Raw genomic sequence first — 12500 nt, forward strand, 5'->3', positions numbered from 1 at the left:
TGAAGTGCACACCGCGAGCCTGCGCCCCGCACACGCCGCACTCCAGCATACTGGCCATCGTAATGCACTACAACCGTTGTCGTCGTTGTTGTTGTTGTTGCTGGTGTAAATGATCTGTAGCAGTAGTAGTAGAAGCAGTAGTAGTAGCAGTATTCTGGGCTTGTTCTTCCCTCTCCTCCACCCTCTGACTACTTCATGCTACCTATTAAAATTCTTCGCAATGATGTTTTCCATGCCCTTGCTGGCTTATGGACCTGATGGGGTCCCTCCTATTGTTCTCCGAAACTGAGCCTTCGTGCTTGCACCTTGCCTAGTCAAACGCTTTCAGCTCTGTCTGTCAACATCTACCTTTCCTTCTTGCTGGAAGTTTCCCTACATTCAGCCTGTTCCTAAAAAGGGTGACCGTTCTAATCCCTTAAACTACCGTCCTATTGCTTTAATTTCCCGCCTATCTAAAGTTTTTGAATCTATCCTCAACGGGAAGATTCTTAAACATCTATCACTTCACAACCTTCTATCTGATCGCCAGTATGGGTTCCGTCAAAGCCGCTCTACTGGTGATCTGGCTTTCCTTACTGAGTCTTGGTCATCCTCTTTTAGAGATTTTGGTGAAACTTTTGCTGTAGCCTTGGACATATCAAAAGCTTTTGATAGTCTGGCACAAAGCTTTGATTTCTAAACTACCCTCCTACGGCTTCTATCCTTCTCTCTAACTTCATCTCAAGTTTCCTTTCTGACCGTTCTATTGCCGCTGTGGTAGACGGTCACTGTTCTTCTCCTAAATCTATTAACAGTGGTGTTCCTCAGGGTTCTGTCCTGTCACCCACTCTCTTCTTATTATTCATTAATGATCTTCTAAACCAAACTTCTTGTCCTATCCACTCCTACGCTGATGATACCACCCTGCAATTTTCCACGTCATTTCATAGACGTCCAATCCTTCAGGAAGTAAACATTTCACGCAGGGAAGCCACAGAACGCTTGACTTCTGATCTTTCTAAAATTTCTAATTGGGGCAGAGCAAACTTGGTATTGTTCAATGCCTCAAAAACTCAATTCCTCCATCTATCAACTCGACACAACCTTACAGACAACTATCCCCTCTTCTTCAATGACACTCAACTGTCCCCCTCTTCTACACTGAACATCCTCGGTCTGTCCTTTACTTATAATATGAACTGGAAACTTCACATCTCATCTCTAGCTAAAACAGCTTCCATGAAGTTAAGTGTTCTGAGACGTCTCCGCCAGTTTTTCTCACCCCCCACCCCAGCTGCTAATTCTGTACAAGGGTCTTATCTGTCCATGTATGGAGTATGCTTCATATGTCTGGGGGGTTCCACTCATACTGCTCTTCTAGACAGGGTGGAGCCAAAAGCTTTTCGTCTCATCAACTCCTCTCCTCTAACTGACTGTCTTTAGCCTCGCTCTCATCACCGCCATGTTGCATCTCTTGCTGTCTTCTACCGCTGTTTTCATGCTAACTGCTCTTCTGATCTTGCTAACTGCATGCGTCCCCTCCTCCCGCGGCCTCGCTGCACAAGACTTTCTTCTTTTTCTCACCCCTATTCTGTCCACCTCTCTAACGCAAGAGTTAACCAGTATTCTCAATGATTCATCCCTTTTTCTGGTAAACTCTGGAACTCCCTGCCAGCTTCTGTATTTCCACCTTCCTATGACTTGAATTCCTTCAAGATGGAGGTTTCAAGACACTTATCCTTCAATTTTTGACTACCACTTTGGACAGTTTTAAGGGACTGTCATTTCAGTGGGCATTTTTTTTTTTTTTTATTGGACTTTTGTCGCCCTTGGCCAGTGTCCCTCCTACATAATAAAAAAAAAGTAATAGTAGCAGTAGTAGTAGTAGTAGTAGTAGTAGCAGTAGTAGAAGTAGTAGTAGCCGTAGTACAGTCTCTCTCTCTCTCTCTCTCTCTCTCTCTCTCTCTCTCTCTCTCTCTCTTTCTCTCTCTCTCAGTTTTTCCTTATCTAACATTTCTTCCATTTTGCCCAAACTCAAACTATAACGGTTGCAAAGAAGTGTGTGTGTGTGTGTGTGTGTGTGTGTGTGTGTGTGTGTGTGTGTGTGATATATATATATATATATATATATATATATATAGAGAGAGAGAGAGAGAGAGAGAGAGAGAGAGAGAGAGAGAGAGAGAGAGAGAGAGAGAGAGAGAGAGAGAGAGAGAGAGAGAACCAGGGGGGTTGGGGGCGGCTTACTCGTGACTGGTTAAGACGCGTGTGGTGGCCGAATGTACGAGGTGTGCAGAGACATGTCCACTTTTATATATATATATATATATATATATATATATATATATATATATATATATATATATATATATATATATATATATATATATATATATATATATATATATATATATATATATATATACTCGGGTGTATCCTGTGTTTTCCTGGAACTAAGTATAGACTCAGAACAGGAACACACACACACACACACTTTCTCTCTCTCTCTCTCTCTCTCTCTCTCGCTCTCTGTCATGTTATTGGCCGAGTTTACCTTGAAAGGGTAAACTCACCTTGAAAAGGCATCCTAATCAGGTGCCTCACGCCTCTTTTGGAAAGGGGGATATCATGTTATTGGCCGAGTTTACCTTGAAAGGGAACGAACCCGTTTTCTTAACGGGTTCGTTCCCTTTCCCCCCATGTTCCATTTACCTGCCTTTTGGATATTATCCTTATTCTATAGTATTTTTAGTATAAGGCTTATTTACTCATTTTATATCATGTAGTATTATTCTCTTCATAATTTAAGTTCTCTATATTTTTGTATGTGTAAGGGAGGAAGTGTAATTGAGGTGGAAATATGTTGAAATGGGGGGAGCTTGAGTTCCAGAGAGGGGAAAGCAGAGCGTCATAGGCCTTGAGGAGGAACAAAAGGGTGGCGTCTCTCAGAAGGAATTTGTGGTGGAATGTGATGGAGTGTTTGGAGGTATTAGTGATGTGGCGGTATAACCTTGATATCCAGGATTAGGTTAGTGAGTCTTCTGTGGTACCGAGAGTTCTTGTCCGCTGAAATTCGGTTGGTGAATTGTGCCGGTGACGCCGGCAGCTATTTTGTGAGTGGAAGCTGTGGTGTTGTCCTTGGAAGCTGGTATTGTGGTGTATTGGCGATTTTGGGGATGGTGTTATGGTGTTATAGGTGATCTTTGGTGATGATGATGATGATGTCTTGTGAGGTGTGAGGAGAAGAAATACGGAAATTATTGTTTGGGGACGCGGTAACGGCGTCTGGGTAAATTCCTGCGGCTGAGAAAAATATTTCAGTGGCCGGTGGAGGTGTAAACGGGTTCTGGCGTTCGGTGGTGACGGAAACGTCATATATTAACGTGTACTACCTCATTTTGTTTGTGAATTATCATTAATATTAATATATAATGTAACATAGAATAATCGTGTTTTCTAACCCCCAACATCGATATGGGGCCAGATCCACGAAACGGTTGCTACTTAACAAACTGGGATCAGCGCCCATTATCAACCTCCAGCCGCCAAATGGTATCCACGAACGCGTAAGAGGTTGGTATTGCCATGGTAGCAAGGTTAATAAGTTACACCTGAGGTGGTGTAAGTTAACATCACCTCGCCCAAAAACTCTTGTATAAATATTTATGTGCACAAAATAACCTTTTTTTTTTTTTATTGTTTACAAGCTTTACCACCAAGAAAGCATGGTTTTGTGATGCATAAAGTGAAATCTTGCATGGAACACTGAAAACAAAGCAGGAAAAGGAAGAGGCTGATTTGCCCCACAAGTGCGCGCTCCCCATTCCGCCTTGCAGCAATAAGTGTGTACTGTGATTAAGTATTGCTTTCGTCGCTTCTCCTACATATATTAGATATTTGCTTTGCGTACTTCCACGTTCGTGTCTTGAGGCGAGAAAGGCGCTTTCAGGATCGCCTTGACCCCTTGGCATTGAGTGATGAGATCATGCTCAAATATCGCTTCCCTCGGCAGACCTAATCCTCTTGTTTGAGGAGATGCAGCCTCAGCTGGAGAGAAGGACAAAGCATAGCCAGGCATTACCAACTCATACCCAGGTTTTGCTGGCCGTGAGATTGTTTGCCAGTGGGCCCTTCCAGAATGTCACTGGAGACACTGCAGGTAAGATGATACTGGTGTTGCATGCTGCAGCATAGGGGCTGGTTGTTTTGGAAATTGTCAGGGAGCCCTTTCCCTGACCTTATTACTGGTCTATTCTCTTACATTCTTCGCATATACCTTTAGATACACATAAAACGTAACCTTAAGGTGAGGAAGAAGTGCCCTTCCCCTTCAGGGGTCCAGGGGATGGGCGAAGGCCCCCATAAGTTAACTGTACACTTTTATATGAGACATTACCTAATCTAACGTAACCACGGGGGCTAGACCCACCCTTAAGGACACTAATATAAGTTAGCATAACCTCTGGAACACCCCTAAAGGACGGGGGCACATCCCCCACCTTACATTATATGTTTCAGGTTTATCAAGAGGTGTATGTGAAAGAATGGAAGAGGATAGACGTGTAATAAGGACAAGAGAGGACTCTAAACAATTACTTTTTTTTTTTTTTTTTTTAACAAATTGCACAATATCCCATAAACAACTTTTGTAGGTGAATAAACTGATGTTCAGTGTGGTGAAAAATATTTAAGTGTGGCTGACTTTCAAGGATAAAATGCATAAAAGTCAACATACTGTATGCCACGGTTTATAAAGTTGTAATCCAGTGTTAGGAACATGTCAAGATTAATTTCTAGTGTCAAAATATGAGTGCATAATTAATAAAGAGGGATGAGGGATGATGCTAACCTTACCAAACCTGCCGTCAAGTATCCCTAGGGCTGTCCCTTTCTCACCCACTCCATTATTATTCATGTGTAAAAATATTTCTAGACTTGTTAGGTTTATTTCTGACATGTTTCTAACACTGTCCTGAGGATAACTTAATTTACTATACTGCTGGCAAAAAAAAAATTGACAGCAGATGTAATATGTGTATGGATATGGTTGCAGTGATTGGAAGAATGGTGCATTACATGTAGAAGGATCGTTAAATTTCTGTTGCAGTTTTTTTTTTTTTTTTTTGCTTAAAGCAGAAAGATGTATCTTATTTAAAATAAATAAATAAATAAATAAATAAAATGAAAACTGATGGCTTATAATCTGCTTTCAGGACCTACACAAGCAAGTGTCAGCAGGGTCTTCGAGTGTGTGTGCACTGTGTTGAGCGATAAGTTGGTGCAGGAAATCAAGATGCCTCCAACACACTTTGATCAAAGGATAACTGCACAGCAGTTCTTCAGGATCGAGAATTTCCTAAGGGTTAATGGGGCCATTGATGGTAAGATTAACAATAATGTATTTTGTTTTAAATTTAGTGCTATTGTTATAATCTATCACTTCATCGGTGTTTCCTTTAAGTGAAAGGTATCTCACAGCCTCAAGTTCCTGTTAAGCATTAAAAAGTTTTCATATTTTAGTTCTGTTCCCTCCTACTTTCTCTATCCTCATTTTCGATCCAAAGCTGGATGCTGCGTTTATGTGCGCAATGATTTAACCTACTCTCGTGCCCACGCTCTTGAATCTTCTGAGTTTTCCACCATCTGGCTACGACTACAGAGTCATTCTCATACTAAATTTATCTGTGCTGTATACCTCTCTCCTAACTCCTCTGACTATAAGAAATTCTTTGACTACTTAACTTCCAAAGTGGAGCACATTCTGACCCTCTTCCCTTTTGCAGAGATCTCCATTCTTGGAGACTTCAATGTTCACCACCAGCTTTGGCTTTCCTCTCCCTTCACTGACCATCCTGGTGAACTAGCCTACAACTTTGCTATCCTCCATGACCTAGAGCAATTGGTGCAACACCCTACTCTTATTCCTGACCGTCTTGGAGATACGCCCAACATTCTTGACTTTTTCCTGACCTCTAATCCTTCTGCTTATGCTGTCACCCTTTCTTCTCTGTTGGGCTCCTCCGATCACAATCTCATATCTTTATCTTGTCCTATCACTCCAATCCCTCCTCAGGATCCCCCTAAGCGAAGGTGCCTCTGGCGTTTTGCCTCTGCTAGTTGGGGGGACCTGAGGAGGTATTTTGCTGATTTTCCTTGGAATGACTACTGCTTCTGTGTCAGAGACCCGTCTTTGTGTGCTGAGCGCATAACAGAGGTGATAGTGTCTGGCATGGAGGCGTACATTCCTCACTCTTTTTCTCGTCCTAAACCTTCTAAACCTTGGTTTAACACAGCTTGTTCTCGTGCTATATATGATAGAGAGGTGGCCCACAAAAGGTACTTAAGCCTTCCATCACCAGAATCTCATGCACTTTATATTTCTGCCCGGAACCATGCCAAGTCTGTTCTCCAACTAGCCAAAAACTCCTTCATTAACAGAAAATGTCAAAACCTTTTAAGATCTAACTCCCCTCATGATTTCTGGCATCTAGCCAAAAATATCTCCAATAACTTTGCTTCTTCTTCTTTCCCTCCTCTATTTCAACCAGATGGCACCACCGCTATCACATCTATTTCTAAAGCTGAACTCTTCGCTCAAACCTTTGCTAAAAATTCTACCTTGGGCGATTCTGGGCTTGTTCCTCCCTCTCCTCCACCATCTGACTACTTCATGCCATGTATTAAAATTCTTCGCAATGATGTTTTCCATGCCCTCGCTGGCCTAAACCCTTGGAAGGCTTATGGAGCTGATGGGGTCCCTCCTATTGTTCTCCGAAACTGTGCCTCTGTGCTTGCACTTTGCCTAGTCAAACTCTTTCAGCTCTGTCTGTCAACATCTACCTTTCCTTCTTGCTGAAAATTTGCCTACATTCAACCTGTTCCTTAAAAGGGTGACCGTTCTAATCCCTCAAACTACCGTCTTATTGCTTTAATTTCCTGCCTATCTAAAGTTTTTGAATCTATCCTCAACAGGAAGATTCTTAAACATCTATCACTTCACAACCTTCTATCTGATCGCCAGTATGGGTTCCGTCAAGGCCGCTCTACTGGTGATCTTCTAGCTTTCCTTACTGAGTGTTGGTCATCCTCTTTTAGAGATTTTGGTGAAACTTTTGCTGTTGGCTTGGACATATCAAAAGCTTTTGATAGAGTCTGGCACAAAGCTTTGATTTCCAAACTACCCTCCTACGGTTTCTATCCTTCTCTCTGTAACTTCATCTCAAGTTTCCTTTCTGACCGTTCTATTGCTGCTGTGGTAGACGGTCACTGTTCTTCTCCTAAATCTATTAACAGTGGTGTTCCTCAGGGTTCTGTCCTGTCACCCACTCTTTTCTTATTATTCATTAATGATCTTCTAAACCAAACTTCTTGTCCTATCCACTCCTACGCTGATGATACCACCCTGCACTTTTCCACGTCTTTTCATAGATGTCCAACCCTTCAGGAGGTAAACATATCACGCAGGGAAGCCACAGAACGCTTGACTTCTTATCTTTCTAAAATTTCTGATTGGGGCAGAGCAAACTTGGTATTGTTCAATGCCTCAAAAACTCAATTCCTCCATCTATCAACTCGACACAACCTTCCAGACAACTATCCCCTCTTCTTCAATGACACTCAACTGTCCCCCTCTTCTACACTGAACATCCTCGGTCTGTCTTTTACTTATAATCTGAGCTGGAAACTTCACATCTCATCTCTAGCTAAAACAGCATTTATGAAGTTAGGTGTTCTGAGACGTCTCCGCCAGTTTTTCTCACCCCCCAGCTGCTAACTCTGTACAAGGGCCTTATCCGTCCATGTATGGAGTATGCTTCACATGTCTGGGGGGGTTCCAATCATACTGCTCTTCTAGACAGGGTGGAATCAAAAGCTTTTCGTCTCATCAACTCCTCTCCTCTAACTGACTGTCTTCAACCTCTCTCTCACCGCCGCAATGTTGCATATCTAGCTGTCTTCTACCGCTATTTTCATGCTAACTGCTCTTCTGATCTTGCTAACTGCATGCGTCCCCTCCTTCCGCGGCCTCGCTGCACAAGACTTTCTTCTTTCTCTCACCCCTATTCTGTCCACCTCTCTAACGCAAGAGTTAACCAGTATTGTCAATCATTCATCCCTTTCTCTGGTAAACTCTGGAACTCCCTGCCTGCTTCTGTATTTCCACCTTCCTATGACTTGAATTCCTTCAAGAGGGAGGTTTCAAGACACTTATTCATCAATTTTTGACCACTGCTTTGACCCTTTTATGGGACTGGCATTTCAGTGAGCATTTTTTTTTATTAGATTTTTGTTGTCCTTGGCCAATGTCCTTCCTACATAAAAAAAAATAAAATAAATCATCAGTTTATCGCTTCAAGTAGAAAAGCTTCATAAAACAAGATCGAAATAATTATGGTAATATTTCTATATTGTCACAAAAAGACGGTTAAAAATCATTGCTTTAAATGTTTAAAATTTAACAATGAGCAGCAAGGAAGTGAGGGAAGGGAAACAGCCGCATTTTTATATGGAGGATGAGGAGGAGGAAGAGGAGAAGAAGGGAAGGAGGAGAAGGGAAAGGAGATGAAAAAGTAAAAGTAGTAGTAAAAGAAGAAGAAGAAGAAGAAGAAGAAGAAGAAGAAGAAGAAGAAGAGAGAGAGAGAGAGAGAGAGAGAGAGAGAGAGAGAGAGAGAGAGAGAGAGAGAGAGAGAGAGAGAGAGAGAGAGAGAGAGAGTGAGGGGGGGGGGAAGGCGCACAGCCGAAAGGTGTGAATCGTTTCAGTTTATCCCCTTCCTTTAAGTCAACCGCTATCCTTCATATGGAAGCTTTTACTTACTGGTATGTTAATCCACCAAAGATTAGAAGGGGTGGAATGTTGAGTGGAAAAAAAACATGCCCTGAGTCCATTATTTTTATGCTTGACTTTACAACCTAATTATAATGCTAACACTTTACTTGATATGTATGCAGAAAAAAAAAAAAAAACTTTTATTCATAATAATTTATGTGTATGTCGCAATTGAAAGATCTGAAGTAACCTGACCTGTCGGCAAGGCAGAGTGTGGGTCTCGGAGCTGGACTCTTGTATTGTGTCACCTGGTTTGGTGAAACAGTTATGTGACTTTGAAGTCAATCAGGACATAAGAACATAAGAACATAAGAAATAAGGGAAGCTGCAAGAAGCGACCAGGCTTACACGTGGCAGTCCCTGTATGAAACACACCTACCTATTTCCATCTGCTATCCCCATCCATAAACTTGTCTAATCTTCTCTTAAAGCTCTCTAGTGTCCTAGCACTAACTACATGATTACTGAGTCCGTTCCACTCATCTACCACTCTATTTGAGAACCAATTTTTTCCTATCTCCTTCCTAAACCTAAATTTTTCAAGCTTGAACCCGTTATTTCTTGTTCTACCCTGGTTGCTGATCCTAAGAATTTTGCTTACATCTCCCTTGTTATAACCCTTATACCACTTAAAGACTTCTATCAGGTCCCCTCTTAACCTACGTCTCTCTAGAGAATGTAAATTTAACCGCTTCAACCTCGCTTCGTAAGGAATACTCCTCATCCCCTGTATCCTTTTAGTCATTCTCCTCTGTACTGATTCTAATAGACCTATATCTTTCCTGTAATGTGGGGACCAGAACTGCACAGCGTAGTCTAGATGAGGTCTGACCAGCGCCAAGTATAACTTTAATATTACTTCCGGCCCTCTACTTTTAACACTCCTAAAAATAAATCCTAGTACCCTATTTGCCTTGTTTCTGGCTTCTATGCATTGTTTCCCTAGACGGAGTTCAGAGCTAACTATAACTCCTAAATCTTTCTCGTACCCTGTACCTACCAGAGTTTGGGTGTTTAATGTGTACCTATTGTGTGGGTTTCCTCTACCTACGCTAAGCACTTTGCATTTATTGATATTAAATTGCATTTGCCATCTATCCGTCCATTCATTCATTCTATCTAAGTCTGTCTGCAAGGCGATGGCATCCGCTTCTGACCTAATTAATCTACCTATCTTTGTGTCATCCGCAAATTTACTAACATCGCTACTAATTCCACTATCCAAGTCATTGATATATATTAGAAATAATAATGGCCCTAATACTGATCCCTGTGGCACCCCACTAATGACATGACCCCACTCGGATTTCGAGCCGTTTATTAGCACTCTCTGTCGCCTGTTACCAAGCCATGACCCTATCCAACCTAACACCTTCCCATCTATCCCGTGCGCCCTAACCTTTCTCAGGAGCCTTTGATGGGGCACCTTGTCGAATGCTTTACTAAATTCCAGATATAAGATATCATAACTATCACCATTATCTACTGCCTCGTACACCTTACTGTAAAAACTTAACAAGTTTGTCAGGCAAGACTTCCCCTTCGTGAAGCCATGCTGTGACTGATTTATCAAGTTATGTTTGTCTAAATGTTCCCTAATGTTCCTGGATATTATTGACTCTAACATTTTACCTACAACTGAAGTTAAGCTGACAGGTCTATAATTAGACGCTAAAGTTTTATCCCCTTTCTTAAAGATGGGTACTACATTAGCCTGCCTCCACATGTCTGGTACCTCACCCGACTCCAGTGATTTCCTAAAGACAGAAACTAACGGCTCACTAATAATCTTTTTACATTCCTTCAGTACTCTGGGATATATTTCATCAGGTCCTGGTGACTTGAACTTTTTTAGCCTATCTATCTCCTGCTCCGCTATCTCCCTAGTTATGGAAATATCCGTCAGCTTCTCATTCTCATCTGCTCTAAACACCTGTTCACTATCTGGCATATCCTGCATGTTTTCCTGAGTGAAGACAGTTAAAAAATAATCATTCAGAAGTTTACTAATCTCCTCCCCAGAACTAACCAGCTCCCCATCTGCTGCCTTTAATGGACCTACAGTATCCTTATTTTTCGTCCTGTATACCTGATAAAATCCCTTGGGGTCCGTCTTCGCCTGGCTGGCTACCTTTAATTCATAATTGTCCTTAGCTTTCCTCGTTAACTTCCTGACTGTTCTAACTAATTCATTATACTGTGTCCTTAAAACTTCCTCACCTGCCTTTAATCTCTTATATATACTTCTCTTACGCCCTATATAATGCTTTAACCTAGCAGTCATCCATTTAGGGTCATTTTTTTTGTGATCTTATTGTTTTATACGGGATATTTGCTAATTGACCTGTATGAACTTTATCTACGAAATATTTATACAATTCATCTACATTCACTTCACCTAAACCCCTCATCTCGTTCCCTACCATCCTCTCCCCTCCCTCCTCAACTCGCCTCGACCTTACCTCTCTCATTTCAGCATGACCTGACATTCCAACATACTCACACCTATCTCCCCCCTTCCTCTTTCCTCCTCCCTTCTGGAGCCTCACCTCACCTCCCTCATCCTGCCTTATCTCTCTGAACTCCGTCCCTGACCTGACCTCACCCTGCATCCTTTGCCAGTCCACTCCTTGGAGGTACCTTTTTAATTCTTCAAAATCTGCTCTCCCAAAGTCAGGTATTTTACTAGTGTTTTTATTTCTAACAGTTTCTTCCCATTCTAGATTGTACCTAATTTCCCTATGGTCACTGTTACCTAGCTGTCCTCCAACCTCTACCTGCGTGACTGCTTCCTCCCTGTTGGTAAGAATTAAATCTAGAATATTATTCCCCCTTGTGGGTTCTACGACTACCTGTTTTAAAAAATTATCCTGAATTACCTTAAGGAATTCCTCTGCTTCCTTGTTACCCACAATCAGACTCCAGTCGATATTCCTAAAATTAAAATCTCCTACCACACATACCTGACTGTACCTGCCTGCTCTATTTAATTCCTGCCACAGTGAGGTGTTAATTTCCTCTGTACTGGTCGGTGGTCTGTAAACTACCCCTAGTACTACTGACTGCGATCCTTCCTTAATATCTACCCATATCGACTCTGCTTTGTTATCTGTTTTAATTCTATTGTTCATACAGCACTGTAATGTGTCCCTAACGTATAACGCGACACCTCCTCCTCTCCTGTTTCCTCTATCTTTATAGAACATTGTATACCCTTCTATCTTAACCTCTGGATTAAATACTTTTCCTGATATATCTAACCAAGTTTCAGTTAAAGCAATGATATCAAATTTCTCTACACTCGCTATTCCTCTAAGCAAGTCTATTTTATTCAGAATACTTCTACAATTTGTGTAGTAAACACTTAAGCTATTTCTCACCATCCCTAAGCTAGCTTCCTTTCTAGATTTAACTAATTTGCCCCTTGCCTTCTCCTCACTACCCCTTCTTCCCTCCCGACTAACGAAAAAAGTGCTGGAGTGCAGTAACCTCCCGCTCGAGTGTTTCGGCCATAACACGGACATGTAGTTACCGGCAACCATGCTCTTGTGTCATTGTCAGTTACGGTACCTTGTTTTGATATGGACATTCTTGTCACCCACAGGTCACGTCTATGGGATCATAGAGAGAGAGAGAGAGAGAGAGAGAGAGAGAGAGAGAGAGAGAGAGAGAGAGAGAGAGAGAGAGAGAGAGA

The sequence above is a fragment of the Scylla paramamosain genome, chromosome 39 (genome assembly GCF_035594125.1).
Source record: "Scylla paramamosain isolate STU-SP2022 chromosome 39, ASM3559412v1, whole genome shotgun sequence".
NCBI classification, from domain to species: domain Eukaryota; kingdom Metazoa; phylum Arthropoda; class Malacostraca; order Decapoda; family Portunidae; genus Scylla; species Scylla paramamosain.